The following is a 23,354-nucleotide window of genomic DNA, read 5'->3' on the forward strand; positions in this document are numbered from 1 at the left end:
TGCTTTTATAATTTTTAATCACACATGTAAGGTTTGCTACAAAAAGCTGCCAAAAGAGAGCAGCCTTACATGGCATACTACGTACCATTTACTTGCACATCTATTTGCGCTGCTGGTGGTTGTTCTGCTGTGCACGGTGCGATTCTAATCATAATCTCGCATGAAAGGTTTTACTTGCATGTGTTCCACTAACATTCTGTACGAGAGATCCACAATGGGCCCTCTGTAAAGGTTTATAATCATTTTTGAAATATGGAACTTTTTTTTTTTTTTTTTTTTTTTTACTGTATGCGGTACTATACAAAGTTAAATCACGATTGCATTAATTAAAGATTTGTATTGATTTAATTAATCTCGCAAACCTATTCATTCACTCATTTTGCAAAGTACTCGATCTCCGGCACCAGAGCTGAGCAACTCCATGGCCCTAACAAAGGATACTGAGATGGGCAGTGTCTGCAGTACACCACCCAACCTGAGCTCTATCACTGTGATTTGTTTTCAGGTAGCAGAGTTGAGTCACCAGTCACATGCTGCCTTTCTCCACGGATCCTGGAGATGCTAATTATGTACAGTTCTAAGAATGAATGGTGACTACCTTCAATGGAAAAATGCATTTTAAGATGAAGAAAACCCCATCCTAAGATGGCTACTGTTTATCCATATAATTGTAGCGAGCTCTGGGTGCCATTTGCAGCTGTTTGCTCGTATGAAGAGACATTGCAGTCTCTATCATTTCTTCTTTCGTGCTCCACCTATGTAGCCTGTTACCTGCTATGCCACTCTTCTCAAGTGTAGATTTTCATGGACCCCACAATTCCCATTTGCTGGTGCTGATAGATGAGGGGGTGTGAGTGAGGGTGCTACATCCCTGCACACTTTCTTTGAGCTTGCCATCATGCCGCCATGTGAGCCAAAGAGCTGCCCTTAATGTGCTAAAATATGCAAATACATGCCTGCAGAAACATTGGTTGCATGCATTAGCATGTTACACCCGACCTTGTTTTTGCCAGTGCTTGTTTCAGAGGCGATATTACGGACGTAGCACAAACGTTATTGCTGTTTTCCCAGCCAACATGAGCCCTGGCTACAGGATGCCTTCTACTAAATCAAGTAATGTAGGGAAAAGAGGAATTACGGGAAGGAGAGCAATTTCCTGTCAACTTGTTCAGGATGGCAGTACACAAGTGTTTATATAGATCCCATCCCTTATGTGTGAGTCTAGAACTTTCTATAATTTCCCAACGTCCATGAAACAGTTTGCACTTCCATTGTCTTATAAAGTTTCTCTTGCAAAAAAATCACTATTTCTTTATTTCCTCTTCGCGTTTATCTAGAAGTGCTGTTTCTTTTATTTACCGCTCTAGAACGGGACAATCAACAGAAGGCTATGTTCCAACTAAACTTGACGCATCAGTGAGCATAGTCTGCGTAGGTTGGACTAACATTTAGCAACGGCGGAAAATCAGTTGCCATAGCAGATTATTTCTAGGCCTAGACCAATCATTCTGGCAAACAAATGTATTCCTCTTTATGCCTTCTATTTCTTAGCAGGATGAAACCTCTTGAAGGTGAGATCTGCCTTGTTTACAGTTTTGACAGTTTCACCTGTTGAAGGTGTGAGTAACAAATCATGCCTTTTCTTGCAATGACTGCTGAATAAACTCTCGTGTTAACACTTTTGTGTCGGTAACTGGACAAGGATGCAAATGCAGTTTCATGTGGTCTAAAGACCTCCTCTCCATATTTTAAATGCTGTGTTTCGATCAGTGAATAGGTTCCAAATATCGCTGCTGTCTCTTTACTTTTTATAGTTAAATGTAGGTCAGAGTCAGACATGCTTGCGATACTGTTTTCCCTTCCCTGTGTTTGGGATTCTTGAACAGGGTGATGGACAGAAAATTGATGTAACAGTGTTACATTCCAAGTCTCATGGGCCCCTCACATCTACATCGTCCTGCTGCACTTTGTATCTGCGTCTCGTCCCTGACTCTCACCCTACACGCCTTTCCATCAACATCCAAGACTGCACCTAAAGGAGTCTGCCCTGTGTGCGCCTGTTAGTCCTATTGGTGCCATGAATCCATGGTTATCCTGGATCGGGTCTTTCCTCATCAGTTAAATCAGCACAAAAAGCTGAAGATAGAAAAGTGTCATGAGAAGATAAGCAAACTTTTGCTTTATTTCCTTTGAATCCGCAGATGCCCCAACCATTTTGAAGAGTTTACCTCCTGGAAAACAAGGGTTGAGCTTGGTCCTCCTATGTATTAACATTATTTAAAATAAAATTTGCATTTAAAGTCGGTCGATAGTGAAGACAATTTTGACCATATATTTTACTTTTAAAGTCCCTCTGTCCTGCGAGAGACTGCCACCACTTCCACTCTCATCTCTTCCCTGTCAGATTAACGCTCACGATCTAATTCAGGATTTTGGCCCTCTCAGCCTGCTAGTCCTCCCTTTCTTAAGTATAATTGTGTTCTGAGGCCCGTAGATTTGATTGTGTCAAGGTACCTCTACTTCCTTGCAGAACCTGCCCCCTCAGTTGTGGGTCACCAAATAGTGAAGCATTCTTCCACATCTGCTGTGACACAATGGCAAGTTTAGTCTTGGGACTTTGCAGATAATGTCCACTCCGTGGCTAATTCTATTTGCAGGCAATTTCTTAAGAACACTTTCTGATTCCTTTTTGAATTGTGTTGGCTCAATAGATCACAACATGCGTTCAGTCTCTTTTAGTGTGAAATACTCCCTGAGAATTCTGCTTCTGCAGTTCTATTTATGATTCTCAAGAGTAAGGTGTGAAGCAGATACAAAGATCTTATGTTGAAATGGAGGGAAGTGAGCCTGTTAAGCCTGAACAATAATGCATATTTTTATGGGGTGGAGCAATGCAGGGCTTAGATAGGCCTTGTGAGTATACCCCCTTCACAGTCGTGGCTGTAAAAACAGGCAGGATTGAAAAGGTTCCTTTCACATGGGCGAACCCAATTGCGTGCTTCTCACTTCCAAGTCTTTATATGCCAAATACAAAACGAGCTTGAACCAGTGACTTGATATCTTACAGCCCAAACTGCAGCCTTTGCCTTCAGTAAGGGAAAGGACCTACTGCACAAATCCTTTCATATAAAGAACCTCCAGCCCGAGATCTACAGGTAACCAATCTTATCTGAATGCAGGATTCTCTTAGTTAGAATAACCGCAATGGCATTGTCTTTTGATCTTTAAAACCTGGAAATTTAAAATACATTTGCTGCTTATTTACTGTGTAGCTGAAGAATATTGGCTTTTGCAGGATATGGTCGGTGTTAATCAGCAGCTCTGCCCTGGACTTCAGTGAGACTACTGCATTCATTCTTTGAATTCTTCAAGCTTTTTTTTGGTCGTCAAAATATTTAAAGGCCAGGGGGGCTATCTACGTTTTTAACACTACAACCTTGGTTTCCCCAACAGGTGAAATCATCTTACAGATGTGTAAATCCAGTATCCCTATGACAAAGTCACTGAAGTCATTGAGGTTTCAGGGTGAGATCGTACTAACTCTTTCAGACAGATGGATGCCTAAAGCAGACTGAGAAAATGTTTCCAATATATATATATATATATATATATATATATATATATATATATATATATATATATATATATATATATATATAGTTTCACAAACTAATCTTTAAGGTACAATAGAGATTGATCCAGAGGTTCAGACGAGTTAAAGGATTTTACTGCCACCACTGTTTTTCATGAACCTAGATGGGGAAAAAACAACAACCCCCTGACCTCCCAAGGTATACAAGGGCCTAAACCTAATCTTATAACCTTATAACGTGAACTATTTTGTAGTTGTGAAATCTCTCCATGTGGTAACCTTGACACCGATTGTGGTGTCTGTGCAGCTTGGACAGTGAATTTGCACAGTAGCCTTCAAGGACTCGTTGCTGTTCCATTCTCAGGAAGAAAATAATTGTAACGTTAAGCTATACCAACACAAATCAACCTTGCTGAGCTCAACATAACCCCACCCCGGAGCCAGGTCAGTATCTAGAGATAGGCAACTTCTTGTATTCTTCTTCTCCTTTTCTCTTGTTTTCTCTTTTTCTCTCCTCCCAAACTCTCACCCTTCCCACTTTTACACCTCCCCAATACCTTCACGGGGGCAAATGGATAGGGGGTTCAGCCTAGCACAGACAATCTGAAATGTGGCGACACTAAACCAGAGAGCTTTGGCTGCAAACCCTGTAACGAGAGAACAAAGATTACTGTATGTTTTATATTCTATGTATTACTGTGTTAAAAAATAAAAACAATAAAAATGTGTTGAAATTAAAAAGGTGTAGTGGGTCAGAATTTGCTACAATGATAAAGCTTCTAGTTCAAGCCTCGCTTATTAGGCCTAAACTTAGTTCAAGGGGTTGTCATGAAGTGTCTGCCCACTGTGGCAATTCAGCTTCACCTCCAATGTTTACATCTTTAGCCTTCCCTGCAGAATTGTTTGATTTAGGATTGCTCACCTTCTCAGATCCACTTGAGGTTAGAATTGAATTGGTACCACCTGCTGCCAGCCGTGCAGGAAAAATAAAATGACACTGAAAAGATTTCATTGCCACTTTATTTTTCCGACGTATGCACTGCAGCAACCAGCCGACCCAGAGACATACAGGGGCCTTTTCTCTGCTGCCAATTGGAAGCAGGGGGCAGGAGCAGTGGCTGGCTGATTGCTTCAAAGTGTGTGTGTCACTTTGGCTGTCTTGCACGGGCCAAAGTGACGTCCACACTTTGAAGTTCTCCACTCAGCCGTCTTAGTCAGCAGGGTGGAGACCAAGCACAGGCCTACAGGGCCTGAAGGAGCTCCATCCAATCCAGTCGCTTCTCTCATGCTGGTTGACTGCATGAGAGCTATGTCTGGATTGGTTAGGAGGGCTTCCGGCCCTGACAGCAGAGAAATCGCCCACAAGAAGTGCACTATTTTTGTCATCTGTGCCATCTAGCCAAGATGCATCTTGAGATTGGTGTAATTTTCTTTAAGTATTTTCTAATAGTACCCTAGGTTTGCCCGCTGGAATCGGCAGAATTCTAGTGCCATCATTGCTTTATGAAGTCATTCTGTTTATTCAGCGAGATTCAGAGCTTCAGTTACATAGCTGAGAGCCTACAACCAGTGGCCGGCTGCGATTAATCAGGGGTGCAGCCTCCACAGCTTTGCGCCTACAACCTGGAGGCTGGCAGCGACAGTAGGATCATGTTCATCAAAAATAATACAACAAAACATCTTAATAGGACAACCGAACACCCCCAGGTGGAGCCACCCTTTTCCTGCACCAGTCACCTATACCTATAGGCCATATAGAGAGTTCAGGGGCGGCTCCTCCATTAGGGGGAAGGAGTGCTGCCCCACTGCTTTTTCGAAGTGTTAGAAGCACAAATATAAAATTGTATTTTAAATAACATTTTATGTTTCTGCTTCTCGCGCTGTGAGAAAGCAGAAGACCGGGATATGCGTGGTTGGGGTGGCCAGGAGGGTATTACTGGTTGGGGGTGAGCGGGTCAGGGAGGAGTGGCTTGCACCACTTTGAGTACCCTGACTGTTTGGAGGCACTGGGGAGTCATGCACACTCTACATTTTCTCTATGTAGGCGGCATGCAGCCTACATAGAGAAAATGGCCTCCCTACAGGTTCCCGGCTGGGCGCTGTCCACGACTCCACACCAATCCCAACGTTGCCTGTTCCGGTTTCTTTTGAGGATCAGGAAAATGCAGATTGTGGCCCAGGAGCAAAGACAGCGCAGGACCCGGTCAAGTAAGTTTTATTCTTATTTTAAGCGCCCCCCCACATGCCCCAACCTTGAGTGAGAGAGTGTAAGCTGATTAGGATGTTTATTGGTCTTTGAGCGCCGTCTATTGGATTGACTCAGCCTCTGCCCCGCTTCCCGGGAGGAGTCACCGAATCTGTTAGTATTTGGGACATGTGGTCTCTCGTAAGTCTGTCGAATCTAGAGAAGGGGGCCCAAAGCTTGGCGTAGGTTTTCACCTCGTGCTCTACCACCAAGGACATGCGTTCCGTGGCTAGTATTACCCATAGTTTGTGTATCCATGCCGTGCGGTCTGGTTTATTGTTGGTACCCCCTCAGGCTAAGATTACCGGACGTGCTGCCAGCAGAGCTAGTGCAATCTGTCTTCCCCTCAAGGAGTGTAGGGGGAAGGTCTGAGTGTTCGACAGTCCCAATAAAGTATATGCTGGGAAACGTCTTAGTGTGGTCTTGAATGCTTTGTCTAGATCGTCCAGAACCAGCTCCAAAAAGTGAACCAACTGCGGACAATGCCATAGTAAGTGTACCAGAAAGCCCATTAGGCTGCACCCCCTCCAGCTTTTATCCGAGCGATTTTTGTCCCAGCTATGTATACGGGACGGGGTGTAATACCAATAGGTTAACATTGCAGAGTCGGCCTACAAATTGATATGTGCCGTGTTGTGTGCTCTGTGGTGTATGTTAGCCGATTCTTTATCAGAATGCTCTGCCCAATTCTTCCTACCAATGAAGCTGCCCTTTGGTTCGCCCTCCCTCCCAGTGGAGAACATTGCATAGAGCTCAGAGATGATATGTTTATCGTCTTGTTTGCGTATTGACCACTATTCAAAGGCCTTTAATGGTCTTGAGGCCGCCTCCTGGTATTCCCAAGAGGTGACCCAGTGTCATCCTTGGAGGTAGCTGAAAAAAATCAGCTTGTGGGAGAGCGTACTCCTACCTCAGTTGTTCAAAAGGAATAATACCACTGGGGTCAAATAGGGACCCTCCCGTTTGCACCATAGCTCTCTCCACCTATGAAACACCTCCGAGCCACGTCCCAGGGGAAAATCAGGGTTGTCTACGATTGGGGACATTGGGTAGAGGAATGTTGGGCCCTTCTTTCCTGTTTCTGTGTCCCTTAATTTAATAGTGGATGAGGTTACTCAGGAGGAATATAATCTCCATGCCCTATGTTTACGTGGGAGCCAGGCTTCCTGCCAGATATTTATTCCTGCCACAGTTTGGTCCATAAGGGACCAGTATTTCTCAGTGGGCAGTTCCATTTGACTATATAGCGGAGGTGTGTTGCCTGTAGGTACCTATGGATCAGTGGTAGCCCTAGCCCTTCCTAAATTAAGTCAATTGAGCGACTGGCAGTCATGTTTTTTTTCCCCATACAAATTTAATTATGGCAAGTTGCAGTGTGCATAGTGCCCTCAAAGGTGGTGTCAGCGGTAGAGTTCGAAAAATGTACAGTATGTGGTGGAGCACTCTCATCTTAACTACTGTAATACGTCCGAGCCAGGCCAGTTTCAAGCGGGACTACCCATCTAGGGCCTTAGCCGTCTGGTCCACGAGTGCCGCGTAATTAAGCACTAGCGTTTTGGGTATAGTGGGGGCCAGGAGGATGCCCAGATAAGGTATGGAATTTTCTGACCAGTGCAGCAGGAATTTATTCCGTAGGGTCCCTTCACGCGTCGGGGGTACTGACATTTAGGATCTGTGATTTTGTTTAGGTTAACTTTGAAGCCCGAGGATTCCCCAAAGCTTTCAAGCTCATTGAGAAAAGCTGGGAGGAAAGACATTGAATTCATCAACGAGAGGATCACATCATCTACATAAAGGCTCATTTTATGAGGGTCCTTTCCAAATGTATGTAATACCCTCCATTTGTGGATTGCCCCATATCTTTTTTTGTAAGCAGCTCCATGTAGAGCAAAAAGAAGGGGAGAAGGAGGGCAGCCCTGTCTTGTGCCACAGGCAATTAGGGAGGAGTCTGATGTCCGTTCACTCGGACAAATGCACAAAGAGCATGGTAAATGCAGACCACCCACTTTATAAACCCTTCTCCAAACCCAAAACGTATTAGAGATACCTCCAGCGGACCCAGTCAAACGCTTTTTCAGCGTCTATTAACTGGAGTGCTTCTTTATGCCATCTGTGAATCCCGTCTATAAGATGGGAGTCTTCTGGTATTGTCGCCTCCTTGACGGGTGGGAATAAAACCCCCCCTGGTCTGGGTCCACGAGCCAAGCGATCAGCTGGTTTAGCCGGGCAGCCAAAATTCCGGCGAATAGCTTCAGGTCGATGTAAAGTAAAGAGATCGGCCGTTAGGACACGCACTCGCTGTGATCTTTAGAGGGTTTGAGAATGACTGATATTGAGGCTTCCATCATGGAGTCAGTGAGTGTGCCAGTTTCAAGGAACAAGTTGAACAACCGCGCCAAGAGTGGTGCCAGTTCCTGGCAGAAGGCCTTGTAGAAATGTTCCAGGAACCCGTCCAGGCCTGGGGCTTTCTACACTTAGACGAGCTATTACTGAAACCCCTTCCTCTGTTTGTATCGGTTAGTCGAGATGGGTTGTAATCATTTCTGGGAGACGAGTAACTGTGTAGTGTAGTTCCTATATTCCCAATAGACTCTGCGCATTGGAATAATATATCCTATAGATGTGACGTAGGACTTATGTCTACTAGGTCTCTATCGAATATATTAGACTTAATTGTGAGTGCCAGCTAGCTCAGTGGTCACTAGAAACTTTTTTGAATTCACAAGAAGGGATTTGTTTCCGACAACCGCATAAACGTGACAACTTTGTTTCCCCAAGATAAAACTGATCTTCAGAGCCGTGGAAACAATAGCTGGATATTTTACTCAGTCATTCGTTTATGCTTCGTTTCATCAGAGGTGCAGAGAAAATAGAAAGACGGGCGTTTTCAATAAAAAGTATTTATTGAACAGTCTTCTTTCTCATGCAGAAGAAATGAACTGCTACAATTGTAATACTGGCTGTAAAGTATAATGTGTACAGCAAGAAGAGTATTATAAAATAATACTGTAAAAGCATGGTATGGTTTCTAAGCCATAAAATACATACATAAATAAAGACTAAAAGTACTCAACTGGTGCTTCTAAAATACTCCTACCCCGATGTACCTAACCTAAGTCTAGTACGAGGGAAGAAGTAAGTGTGGTGTAGCATAAGTTTAGTATTCTTTTGCCAAGAATCTATCCAAGATTTCTCTTCGGGTCTAATCCGTTCCGTACCTTGGTTTAGAATGAAGGAGGTCTGGTATCTCGGTCTACGGACTTGATTTCCCAACACCCTGCAAGGGGAGCTTGGAAACACTGGAGCTGAATTTCTCTGCAGGAGAAAAGGACAGCATCTCTCTCAGTGCGTCTGCTGGAAGGTCGGCTTCCTTCGGCACTTGCTGTAGCGAGATGCGTCAGGCAAGTAGATAGTCGAACTGCTCCAAACCACGGTGTTTGATTGGGCATGTGTGGGCATATTTATACCTTGAAGTGCCGAGTTTGACATAAAGGTGGACATAATAACATCATCAGAGTCTCAGTTCTTTGTAAACTCCATGAGTTCTTGGACAAATCAATATTCAAGCAAGGGGAAGTCCCTAACTGCTGAAGCCGAGTTTTCCAAGAAATCGTTGTGGATTTTCGGAACTAGTGGAAGTAGCCATGCCGTATTTTGACTGCATGAGTTATGTCTAAATATGGTTATGATTTCTATGCCTATATGAGGACATGGTGATTTATACCTATATAAGGACATGAATCGGGGAAAGTACACTAGGGTCCTAAAATGCTATACAACAACTGGGCAGGCTTTGAGGTAAGCGTGAGTCTTTTGATATGCAGAATCTATGTCTGAGTACAGGGTTTGGTAGAAATTTTTAAATGTCTCGACTATCTGTGCATCTGAGTATACTTCTTCACCAGTAGGCCACTTTACTGAGGTGATTTCAGTTGCCATCGCCTTGGCCCTAAGCCTTTGTGCAAGCATTTTTCCACAATGGTTGCTGTTCATATAAAATTTATACCAAAGTCTGAGGAGGGTATACTCCGCTGTGTCCAGATCCAGGCGTTTCAGCAGTAGCCTCTTTTCCAGCTCCTTCTGTAATCTCGGCGCCCTGGTCTGTTTGTGGATAGATTCCATCTCTGCATTTCCTGTTCCAAACTCTGTAGTTTTTCACGGCTGTCGATACAGCAATAAATTCCCCTCTCCTCACCAGTTTCCGTGCCTCCCACACTGCGGCCAGGAAAGTATCTCCCATGTCATTTATACGTAGGTATTCTAATAGAGTTGTGCACATCTCTGATAAAACAGTCGTGGATCGTAAGAGGCTCTTTCTCAATCTCCATCGGAAGGGCGCTGAATGTCTAGCATCTGCCTTTATCGTTGCCATGATCATTGTGTGATCCGATAAGTAACTCTGCTCTGTGGTCGTGTCTTTCAGTCTAGAGGATAATGCGGTGGAGGCTAAAAAGTGGTCTAGGTGCATGTACGTTTTGTGGGCCACTGAGTAAAAGGTGTAATTGCAGGACATCCTGGTGTTGTCGTCTCCAAGTGTCATATAGGCCATTGTCTGCCAGCCAGCACTTGCTTTCAGCTCAGAAAGCCCCCAACTACGCAGAGTGCGAGCAAGACCTATCTAGCTCCGTGTCCATTACCAAATTGAAGTCCCCTCCCACCAGGATGGCTAGATCAGGGGATACAAGTATGTCTGAAAGAGCCTTTATGATAAAGGGTTCTTGTTGAATGTTTGGAGCGTATATATTTACTAATGTGAAATGTATGGACCTCAATTAATTTGAATCACAAGTATTCGCCCCTTCACTTCTAGCAGCATTGAGACTACTTTTCCCGTAAATTTCACTCCCAAGAGGATACTGACCCCGATCTTTTAAAAAGGGCTTGAAAAACCAAAATTGGCATAGAAAGCGCAAGGATCACATGCAAGCCGTATCCCTAGATAACGGGTGCGTTTCTTGAAGATGGCATATATCTCCCCCAGAATTCAAGTTTCACTGGAGGATAAGGCCTCGGGCGTTGAGGATAACTATCTTTAGGTCTTAACCTAAACTGTATCTATGGGAGGATGCGGTAGTGATGCCTAGACAATGTGTGGTCGCAGGAGGGGGGCTGGTATGATATAGCTTTATCCTATTGCCATCTCTAGATGCTGTAAAGGACTGGTATGGGGGGGGAAGAACATACCATCTAGTTTTGGTGCAGGAAAACCTCACCCACCCCAAAAACCCACAACGAAACTCCTTAAAAAAATAATAATAATAAATTAACGAGCAAACAACACTGACCACAGTTCATCAAAGTAAGAGTCCTTTGGGGACGCCAACTTGTAGCTGTCTGGATGCCTGCAGGGATTCATCCACATTGGTGTCTTCATCCAGTTTCACTTTGGAGGTGAGGAGGAAGCAGGGGCATCCCCCGACCCCAACCCGGTAAATTCTGTAAGTCTTGGCAACTAGCTATATTGGAGGATGTTGGGCATCGTACAGATCATCTTATTACTTGCTAGATTTGCAGGAGCTCCTGTGACTGTGCTTTAGCTTTGCGTAAGAAGAGTGAATTTGGTTTCTGTTAATTTGGGAGTATAGGAGACTGATTTTGGTATGCATGGAGTGGTGAACTCTGCTGCGTTCGTGGATTTTGCGGAGTTTTTCATGCTCCCCGGAGCTCTCTTGAGGTTTTTTTTCCCCTCTCTCATCAACAGGAAGTTGGCGAGCGCAAGGAAATCCAATGCTAGACTGCTTTCCAGGGAGATTTCTCAACTCCGGTGGTTGCTGCCGTTCACGTTGAGAATCCTTCCGCTCATGTTGAGGAAGCTGGTGCTAGAGTACAACTTCTACTCGAGCCGCAGAAAGAAGCTGTGCCCTCTTGCACTGCACGTCGAGCAGTTTGTGCTAATTTAACAGCGGGGACAAACACCCGGAGCTAAAAATCAGCATGAACGGCAGAAGCTAACGCACTCTGCTGCTTGTGGAACTCCACGGAGCTTGGTGGAGTTAATTTGTCACTAAGTGGAGTTCCACTGATTGGAACTCTGTGAACTCCGCCAGATCCTAGTTTTTGGTGCTATGTTCTCCAGATGGTGTAGTTTTTCTGGATGTCTTGTCTTTCATGCGTCTGTTCATTTTCTCTTTCTCCCCTCTCCCCCTTCCTTTTCTTTGTCTCAATCCCTCCACCTGAATTGCCTATCGCCCGAACACCCCCACTTGCGTTCCTAGTGGTCTCCAAGGATTGCTTGTTGATTCTGCCACCATGGCATTGCCATTGCAGGCTCCAGACTTTGAATGCTGCTTTCAGGGCATTTTTGCAAGGGCTAATTTTTGGTTTCCAGACTGTCCCGTCCCTCCCTTGCAGAAAGTCATCGTCCTGTTAGCTGCACCTTTTATTTAGTTGATCGTCACTTTTTACAGTTTAGCAACATACAGTCATCCCCTTCATTTTTCTCATAAACTTCATCCTGACTGAGCTATCATCATGCCCACTTGATTGAATTGTGTGAGGCTTTCCCATTAATGTTTCTCTGTAATGAATTCTGGTTGAATTTCTTGCCTTGTATTGTTCCACCCTAGATGCCATATTGCTCGTTTGAAGGTAGGTGCAGCATAGTGACGATCGTGTCAAGCTTTAGAAACCAGATCCGTCTCTCATCAGCAGATGAACAGCTTATTACAGCCATCTGCTGTCAGCCTGTGCAGGGAGGTGAGCATAAAGATGGAAACTGAAGAATTGCTTTGTCTGTATAAAGTCCCTTCGGCTAGTGAGACAGCATACAAATCTTTTACCATACAAGGTCCTACAGTGCTTCATAAATACCTTGGACACCATTGCTGCTAAAATTGCTTTTTATTTTCCTCCAATACAGACATTTCCTGTGTATGCAGATTAGAAACCTTGTATTATTCTCTGATTCGTTTTAGTGCTCATTAGTTGGTCGTTTTCCTTTTGATCTGAAGGGACTGTTGTGTGTTGCATGTGACACCACCTGCTGATCTTGGACCCATTCTGTTGTGGATTTATTTAAGCGTCCTGTGCCTTTCATGGTATGTGAATTCAGATTGTACACACAGAAAGACGTAAAGCGTGCGATCGAAGCTCTTCGCGCAGACCTAGTGCTGCAGTAATGTTGACCTAAAGTCAAGCATTTATTTACTCACTCGCAGCAGCGTTAACAAAGGGGTGCAGTGCAGCAAGTTTGCAAACAGTGATGTGCACGAGCGCTTATTTGTGGAGCCTTGGCGCTGCTGTCCTTGTTGAAAGAAGCTGTGTGTTCAAGCCCCTTTACTAAAACGATAAAAGCAGGCAGGAGGGCGGAAACCACCATAAAACACAACCATGTAGATTCATGGAGGTTCTTGTCCACGCGTGCAAAAAAACGAGCATAATATTTAACTACAGAAGAAACAAAAAATATATTGGAACGATTGCCATTGTACTAGTACTTTTGCTACCGATGTAAACCAGGTCTTGGGCGTTGACTTCGCGTAACTAAGCTGCTGAGAATGGAAGATGTTGCCTCTTGTTTAACACTAGGCTTGTCTTTTTAAAATTAACCCCTTCGAACTTGAAGGGAAATTTTGTTTGCCTAGTGCAGTGCTGTTCTATAGACTTGCTGATCTAAATAAAACAGACGAAGATTTTGCAAGCAAAGGTGATGCAAAAGGGTCTACAGTGACCACGAACTTTAGTGAGTCCACGGAAATCGATCGATTTGAACTATGTAGAGGAAAAAAAAACGCCACAGACAATTGAATTGTTTAAATGTTGTGCTCGTCTAGTAAGTGTCGAGCCTCCTCACATCCGCTTATCAACGTCGAGGAAGAGAAAGCCAGAAACCATGTATAAACAGATGAGGTCGTCTGCCACGTATGGAATGGGTGAAGGTCGACAGGGATATCTTCTCAGAGGCATGAGATGAGATACAAGATCTGGCTACTGTGCGGTTTTTAAATAGGCCCAGAAGTAGTAACCTGAACTGATCACCCGCCAGCCAGGCAATTGATCTTCTTTGTGGAAACACAACACACCCTCACTTGTATGCTTGTGACATGGAATTTATTTAGGCGCGAAGAACACTCGCTGCTGAATAGCTCAGTGTTCTGGTAGTCCTGAGTGGATATTTCATCAAGGCAGATCAGGCCTTCCATCCTCCTGTAGGTTGGTGAAGTGAGTACAGTGAAATGGGTATCAGTGAAATCTGTCAGCTACAGCATTTAGAAGTGTTATGGAGCGCTATACACAAACGCTAAGTTAATGCTGTATAAAACTACTCTGTGTACTCTTCCACCTCCTGTTCTTGTCCTGTAATAACCAGCGTCCTTCATCGCTATGATTTTGCATCTGTAACGTTTTTCTTATCTAGCGGTTTCATCCCAAAGTTTCCACGATCATTTTTATTCTAAAATGATCATTTCACTCAAGGACCTTCTTTATTGTTGTGCAGAAGCAATTTCTTTGTGAGCAATGTTTCCCTGAAATTTTGAGTTTTGTTTCAAACTCAAATTTGCCATGCTTGCCTCTAACAATCGTTGCAGTAGTGGGTGGTTCCGATTAGCACAACTTCGTGCTATATAGAATTTACTGTGATTTGGATTAAAAAAATCTCTCCCAATAGCAATTAGCCTGGCTTTGGTTATCCCGTCATCCAGGTCCTCCTCTTTTCCTGTTATAGCCAGTCTGGTTCAAAGCCGTTTCCTTCTTGTAGTATCCCATGTTCTTTAAATGATTGCCACACTATTTCAAAATCTTATACTCCACTTGTTCATGTTTTCAATGGCAAGTGAAGCCTATATTTTAGCATGAAAATATTGACTAATTGCTTTTGTGTACATATTGGGATGATTAATACTCCTTCCATAAACCTTAACTGTATTTCGGAGTCAAAGGGAAGCCTAGCTACTTTTGAAGTTTCCACATTTTAATTTGCTAACCATCTATAAATAAGTTAAATAAATACAATGCGGCTGACCATGGTTCAGCACCTCCGTTTCACAGTAAGTAGATAAATTAATTGTCCGTGCAAACCCGTCCGGAGCTCGCCGCTCTTTCACTCCACTGAGGACCAGATAAACAAGTTCATGAGGAGAGGGACGGTGCACCAGAATGAAGTCAAGATGTTTCAAGTATATCCTTTATTTTTATATCAGTTTAAAATTCCGACTCCGCCAACGCGTTTCGTTCCGAATGGAACTTAGTCAGGGCTTAAAAAGCACAGATAGAAATACACTGAGTACACTTTGTACATAAAACAACATATAAACATTTAACACCTTAGGAGCTCGTAAACAAACCTCCCCAGTGCTGCGCTGTCCATTATCCAGTGCTGAACTGGACGTCCAGCGGTCGCACGCAGCACTGGGGAGGTAGTGCCCGTGACGACCGTTGGCCGACGGCAGCACCTAAAGGGTTAAGAACACCATGTATATACACATTGGATTCATGATTTGATGACATTACTTGGAACGGCAAAAAAAAAACATAACATTTTTTTTTTAAAAACTAACATATAAAATACATCTGTCTTTTTTATGGTTTTTTTTGCCGTTCTAAGTAATGTCAGGAGAACCGTTTGGGTGGTGTCTATCTGCAAAACGACAAAAGGTAAATCGGAAACCAAAAGCGAAACAGTGACCGTTGGATTGCACCTCACTTTATTGCTGCAAATAAGTCTTTGAGAATCGTGCACAGCTTTTCTAGCACTGATCACCCTTCAGTGCCACTCAGTACTGATTACGATTTTTGTTGAACAAAAGGAGGTTCACCGAAAAGTGAATTTTGTCCATAGTGGTATCTTCAAAAAAGGTCTTTATTCTAAAGTTCATACTCCATCACAAAAAAACGTTTACTTGTTTTGTTCCCAAAATGAAACTGTGGTACTTCATCGGGTCTTAATAAGGTAAAGTTCTAATGCGCCATAAGGATACATCGTACAATTGATTTTCGCCTCTTGATGAAGGTAAGCTTCAAGTTTAACAGATTGACACCTTGCTAAGTGTAATGACTCTTCTTCCGTTGATCTGTATGGTTGCCCTTAACAAAACAACAAAAGGTCCTCCTGGTTTTACACCATAGAATGCTTTTGATTCTTAATGGCTCCTCACATAAGCTCTTCTAACTGGTTTCCAAAAAGTTGACTTCGACAATACCTTCAAAATGGCAAAGGTCACATCACACAGTAATTTAGCCTTGAGTTCCATACCTAGACAATTTGAACAATCTTTGCTCACCTGAGCAGCAGCAGCCTGAAAGTCTTTGACTAAAGACTGAGAAGAGTAGACTACTCAACCCAACTTTTGTAGTCGAATGTAGACTGGCATAACACTTTTTGAGGCCTGATTCAGCCCTTTTATCCACCAGGCCTACTACCAAAGCTTTGTCAGACACCGCAGAAGAACTTCAGTCAGCATAACATGTTAGCCACTTTCACAGTGGTAGGAGGATCGCCTCATTCATGGCCATGGGATAGTCTTGAAAGAAACCTGGGTATAATCTGTCTTCTCATGATCCTTCCGCATGCCCAAAGATCACACATCTTACGGAGAAGAATGAACCTGCAGCTGCTGAAATATCCCTGAACTAGTGCTAGTTAACTTTTCTGCAACATTCTACTATATGTTGTCTGCTAAATACTTGAAAACTGTATGCAGGTCAGAATGCTGGCTACATTTACCTTTGGGAACAAGTTGGGGGTTAGGACAGGTCTCATATTCTGGAGGTGGCCAGGGCAAGGTTGAATTTCCAACCCCAAAATTGGAGGGATATGAATGATTATGGCGCTTGAACAAACTGTTAGAGTGCCCTGTTCCACAATGTTTATTAATCTGAATCCAGGCACCATAAAGGTCCCTCAACGGGATCCCTGGCAATTCCACAGAAAATAGAATGTTTAAAGAAAGGACCTGGCCCACCCAGACCCCTCTGCACCATCTGTGAAGAAGCAGACCATAGAAACAGGAAGTGTGATAGTCTCTCCCCTCCGCCCCTTTTTTTTTTTTACAGCTCCTGGCAAGGAAGTGGAGTTTGTGTAAGGGAGGTGAAGACACTGGAGCATGACTGGGAAGTTTTTGTTTTGCTTAGCAATGTGGTACCTGGGGAGAGGCGTTACCACCGGCTATAGTAAGTACTGTTATGATGGAGGATGCAATGAATTTTCAGGTCTGTAAAGTGAATAGATACAGCAAGTAGAGAAACTGCTTCTAGCCTTGAATGTGTATATTAATGAGGTACATGTGGTAGGATACATTGAAGAACACACCAAAATGGACATGGGAGTACGGGTGAGTGAAATTTTAGATCTCGTGTCGCAGAAAAGATTACTGAATAAACATGAAGACAATGGGTAGAATATTTGGTCAACCGTAATAGCTATGGAGTTAGTCTATGCTTTGTAGTTATTGTGAAGGCTCCCAATATATTTAATGGGACAACTCTCAGTGGGTTTGCATGCTTGTCATACTTGCAGAGAGAAAATTAATATGTTCAACAGAAACATCCCAGGGAAAACTTGCTCTCCAGCATCGTACAAGGTTCTTGCCATTCCAGTAACTACCTCTTACGTTTTCTGGCTGATACCAAATGGCATAGAACCTATGCACGACCATCTCTGCTTCTTTTTCTATCATTGAGCCTCTTTTTGGTTTTTTTGCTATAAGGTGCTAACAATCCACGTTGGCTTCTGCGGTCGGCTCCCATCATACTACCAAGCAATAGTGGGCCTCCCTACCTGCCCCTATCAGTGAGTAGTTTTGTGTAGTCCCTTACAGGCCTTCTGTAATGGTATGCTCATCAAGCAAATGTCCCTATGTTGGACCACTGATTTCTGACTGCTCATGCCCACTGATTACACCTTCCTTAGAGCACACATAGAATTCATGCAATCTTCAGGATGGTTCTAGAAGCAGTTGAAAAAAATAAAACATTATTGTAGTAATTAACTTTTTTAATGCAGCTCTTTCAAGGAGTAGGCCGTTCCAAAGATGGTTAGAAACTAGCAGGTGTCGGTTAAGGTCTGGCACTCTGTGTACTTTTCAACTATGTTGCTCCGCTTTGCCCAGATTTCTAATGTAAATTTTAAGCCTCTACTCTGTTTTTCACTACCTCATTTCAGTCTGGGCTTACACCCAGCTTATTTTCCAGAACATGGATGATCCTATTTTTTGAGCAATTAGGCATTTTCCTGTTTTCTGATGTTAAAGTGATCTCATGCCTGCACTCCTTCCCTAGAGGTGATGCATCCAGGGAGATGCCTTCCCCCATTCCACTGGAATTGCGGTATTTCACTCCTTGTAAGAAACTTTTTCCAGTGCAGGGGGTTCTGCATCAAACTGGAGTGGCGTCTACCTTATGGACTTAGAGGGGCATAGTGGTGAGCGGTTCGTAGAGGAAGGACTTCTCCTAGTAAATTGCCTTTTCTACCCTGATGTTTGGTATGACACATCTGTGTACTTTCCTTTCTGAACCCCCCTGTTTTTGAAGTGGTGGGAGAACTGTCTGAGCCTTTTGTAGGTGTGGATGGGGGCTCTGCCCTTCTATTCCGGCTTTCTTTGACTGGTCTTGAACTAGCTCTTTAATTGGCAAAGATTAGAAACACCTCCAATGCTTCTGGAGCAACTCTGTACTCCCATCAGTCTTTGGCTGACACTGGTTTTTTTGTGTTTGTTTTTTGTTTGAAACTACCGCCTATTACACTTTCATTGCTGGGGATCAGGTGCCATTGTTCCATGCTACCTCAAAGGTTGACTTGTTCAGCCCACCTGTGCCATGGTGAGTTTTACAGTTCTCCATTAAATTGTGGGAAATTAATGGAGGATAGTTGAGGATTCTCCACCACCCCATTAAGAGGTCCTTCAAGTCTTGTGAAATTTGTCAGGATGTTCTACTTAGCCAGTGCATTGCTTCGCTGGTTGGTTTATGCCGAGGTATTGCTGGCGGATCTATGATGTTACAACGCGTTATTTTACAACGCAGACCGTTACATCGCAATTTTTACAACGCAGGATCCATTACAACGCATGGCATTACATCGCAGATGCTATTACAACGCATGGCATTACATCGTAAGTATATGTAAGTATACCTTTTTAAAAAAAATGTAATTATTTTAATTTAATTAAATTATTTTAATCAAAATAATAGTAATTATTTATTTAAATTAATTTTAATAAAAAATGTAATTAATTTTATTTAAATAATATAATTAAATTAGTTTAATTTAAATATTTTTTTGATTGTAATTAAAATAAATTATTTAAAATAATGTATTTAATTTAATTATTTTAATTAAGAAATGTAATTAATATAATATAATTAATTTTATTTAACTTAAAAACACCCCTGTACCCCAAAACCCAAACCCTGCCCTGAAACCTAAAAACACCCCTGTAACCCAAACCCTACCCTGAAACCTAAAAACACCCCTGTACCCCAAAACCCAAACCCTACCCTGAAACCTAAAAACACCCCTGTACCCCAAAACCCAAACCCTGCCCTGAAACCTAAAAACACCCCTGTACCCCAAAACCCAAACCCTGCCCTGAAACCTAAAAACACCCCTGTATCCCAAAACCCAAACCCTACCCTGAAACCTAAAAACACCCCTGTACAAAATTACTTAAATTAATAAATTTAATTTATAATATTTAAAAACATAAATAAATATTTTTATTTATTTTTATTTATAATTAATATTAATTAAATCATTTATATAATATTAAATAAAATTAAAATAAATTATATACTTACCAATACTTACGATGTAATGGTATGCGTTGTAATAGCATCTGCGATGTAATGCCATGCGTTGTAATGCCATGCGTTGTAATGGATCCTGCGTTGTAATAGCTGCGTTGTAACAGCATTACGACGTAAAAGTTGCGTTGTAAGTGATACACACCATTGCTGGCAGTGGGCTCTGTTATATTATTGGCATGTGTTGCAGACTGTGCTTTCGTTCTCCGAAGAGACATTTGGTGCCACTTTTTTCAGAGATTTGATGTTGTCATCCTCTTTCAGCAGAATTTCTTAGCCCTACTACACTTCTCTTTCGCATCTTCAAGGAGTAGTTTAATTGGTTTCGCTCAGCAAAACAAAAGTATGGGCATGGTTCAAGTCTTCCAGCCTTCCTAAATCCGAAAATGCAACTTGTCATTATTTTCTTGTGTAACGACTGCACTTCTTCAGTGTTATTGTGTTGCAAGTAGGAACCATTCTCAATTTTGGTTTTCCCCCAATTCTCCAATATTGGATCTTTCATACATGTTCACATGTTTTAATATTCCCGGTCTTCAGGCCGAGATCCCACACTTGTTATTAAACCATCAAATAACATTGAAAGGTATGATGTCATGTCTATACCCTCAAATAACTTTGAAAACAGCCATAATCAGAATGCAGTCCATTCACTTCATTGTGTAACCCCCCGCAACCTCAACTTTGGCCAGTCAGGTGAATTAAACTTCAGGCTCCAACTCCCCACAAAGACTGAGCTATTCTGATTTTGTACTGTAGTCAAGCTTACAGTAAGGGGGGGGGAGTAGGGTCTACGCGCTCAGCTGTTCTCTCATATGAAGAGCTTCTTCTTTGGACTCTTTTGTACACCTTTTCTATGGGAATCAGCTCACCTAAACGAACAGTGAGGTAAGCAGTTCATTTCTGCCCCTTGTTAGTTTTTGGCTGGCTGTGCTCGTGCCATCATCCAGATGGCTAACATCCCTTCTAAGGCAAGAGCCTTGTTTAAACCATGTAAAATGTTTGTGGACAAGAAGACCTCACAATTACTTCTACAAGAGATGCCTGCTGTGCTAACATTGAGCTGGCCTTGTGGTTAGAAGCTGTGAGATCTACTCCAAGTTTAGCCACCAGACTCTAAAAAATCGAATTCTTAACGTGATGGCTCCTGGTGCAGAATCAACTAAGAGTGCATCCATAGTTGAGGCCTAAAAGCACAAGTTGGACCTAGTTGGAGTCCCTACCGCAGAGACTCCCCTAGCCCTCACAACCTGCTTCTTCCTGCTTCTGTTGTGGGTGGGAAGCTCACAGCAAAGGTCTCAAAACCGAAGACGTTCCCTACTTCACCAGCATCTCATCTGGCCTTATCTTCAGAGGAACTTCTCATCCCTTGATTGCTCTGTTGATGATGGCAATGTTGAGGACGTCAAGTAAGCCCTCAGTGACCAAAAGATATGCTAAAGGTGTAGAAGGCTTGTCGACGCCTCGACTGTCGTTGATAGGAGACAAATTGGCTATGTCGATGACAATACTCTTATTGTCAACAGTTCGTTGATGAAAAGTACATAGTCCAGTATCACGGTGGCATCTAATTTATGGATCACTACATCATCCAAACCCTGTATAAGGACCACCTCTTCCTTAGTGCCACAGTCGATTAAAATCTCTGATCTCGGTGTTAACAGTACCACTGCTGGCATCCTCGTCCACTATTTCAAAGTCCAGGGTAAGTCTCTGGGATGGGGCTCAGGACTGGCTAATCATCTTGATTGTTTTAAAGAACACAGGTTTTCAGAATTCCCTGCCACTAAACTCTGTCAGTGTTCCAACCTGAGACAGAAAACCGGTTTACTGCAGCCACCCCACAACCCACAGAGCAATATTTGAGTGAAATGTGTTTCCAGTAATGATCAATCCCATGAGACTTTACAGGGTTACATTACAGCAATAAAAAATATTTAGAAAAAAAACAAACTGTCAACACAAATCAAATACTATGAATATAGTCAAGCAGACTGGATTATGTTTCAGGGAAAAATAACAAATGAAATGTTCATTGTATATTAATCGAACATATCAAGTTTTAATGGCTCCCACCCGTTACTCAAAAGGTGGATTATGTAGAAGAGAAAAGTTATAATAACCATGACAATCTAATATATACTCTTTGGTCGCTGATGCTGTGCCCTCTGGTAACACACTAATGCTATTTTGTTGCCTAGTAATTGTAATAACATCCTGATCCTTACCCACAACAACAAAGATTGAAAACTGGTTCGCTGACATTTGATAGGTCAGCAACGAAGAGTATCTATTAGATAATCAATCAAGTCCTTAGCTCCATCCTAGAGACTCATCCCTAGATAATATACACCACTTTCATTTCCTCCTTGACTGAGCGTCTCAAAATTCCACTTGCCAGTTGCTTCTATGGAGAAAATATCTTTCCTGGTTCCGACATTCAGTCAAAGCCATTCCACTGCTATATCAATTAAGTGAAGTAAGCCTATTTTGTATGGAAACCTCTGCAACAGGAACAACCACGGTAGCCAAACTGGACAAAATTACATGCCTATTGAATCTGCACCAACTTGCTCCCTCAGTTAGGTCAAAACAGATTATGTTTTGGCTGCTGCACAGCTCACATCTCCAATCCCTCATCGCCATGTCAGGATCTGCTGGACAAAGAATGTCAATGCTTAATACAATCGGCAACTGAATGGGTGCATTTGCATCTGTGGCAGTGAGCCTCTAAAGCCAGTGCATTTCTGGCATGATAGTTTAGCCTATATTAAACAATGCAATAGGTTGTGTATTTACGCGAGTTTGAGCTATTGACATTGCAAATAACGCATTTTATTTATGTTTCAAAAACACACACAGAGCCACACAGAGCGACCAGCAGATGTTATAAAATTGCAAAATATTCCCACTGCTTGCGAGTGGCCAAAAGGGTCAGTATTTCAAGACTGTACCTCTATTGGGCAAAGTGATTCCCCCAATTTGACATGGTCTTAACATGTGTGTACTCTCGTACGTAGGATGAATTGGAGAGGACACTGAAATGCAGGCATGTGTGCCCCTACAGAAAATGCTTGTGGCAATGCATATACATGTAAACCATATGCATTTATCCACATGCACAGTATATAGCAATTGATACCTTTACATGTTCACATATATCTGTGAATGTATATTTTCCTCGACAGATAAACTACGTTTGACTAAAAACTATAAAAAGCAGAGGTTGTGAGGGCGTAAAGAGCTACAGCTTGGACCAGCCTTGCGGTTTCCCCCGCACGGAACCATCCCCTCGCACTGCCCTGGTCTGCACTGCATCCCGAAAGGTCGTCCTGACCGATTACCTATTTATTTTTGTTTCCACTCACAAGTCTTCTTAGGGGAAGGGGGCCTATGTTCCTCTGGAAAGGCAGGGTTAGAGGGATTCTGGCACACTTCACCAAGACTTTCCAAACACGTGCAACGAAAAGCAGACATGTCCATCAGGCAACAGCCAGCCTCTGTTTAATAAAAGGAACCCTGTTTTTCATCGTCCGGTGACAATTCTAGCCAGCCCTTCCAACATAAAGAAACACGCTGGCAGTTCAGGGTTCGAGTGCAAAAAAATAGGTAACCAAAATTGCATGTGCGGAAATAAACAGGACATGAACCTTTTTTTTGTCACTTTGCCAAGCCAGGGCTGAGCCTGTAGACCGGAGTGGCATGGAGATCAGAGGAAGAGGGCTGTGCAAACACGGACCGGCGAGGGGGGAAAAAAGAGGCTAGGGCGGCTGCAGT

The 23,354-nt window shown here is 42.9% G+C and overlaps 1 protein-coding gene across 1 annotated transcript in view; it reads left to right on the forward strand.

The window, feature by feature from the left end:
• Positions 1-23,354, forward strand: part of OAZ2 (ornithine decarboxylase antizyme 2) — an 85,700-nt gene that overhangs the window by 16,479 nt on the left and 45,867 nt on the right.

The sequence above is a fragment of the Lissotriton helveticus genome, chromosome 3_2, assembly GCF_964261635.1.
Source record: "Lissotriton helveticus chromosome 3_2, aLisHel1.1, whole genome shotgun sequence".
Classification (NCBI taxonomy): domain Eukaryota; kingdom Metazoa; phylum Chordata; class Amphibia; order Caudata; family Salamandridae; genus Lissotriton; species Lissotriton helveticus.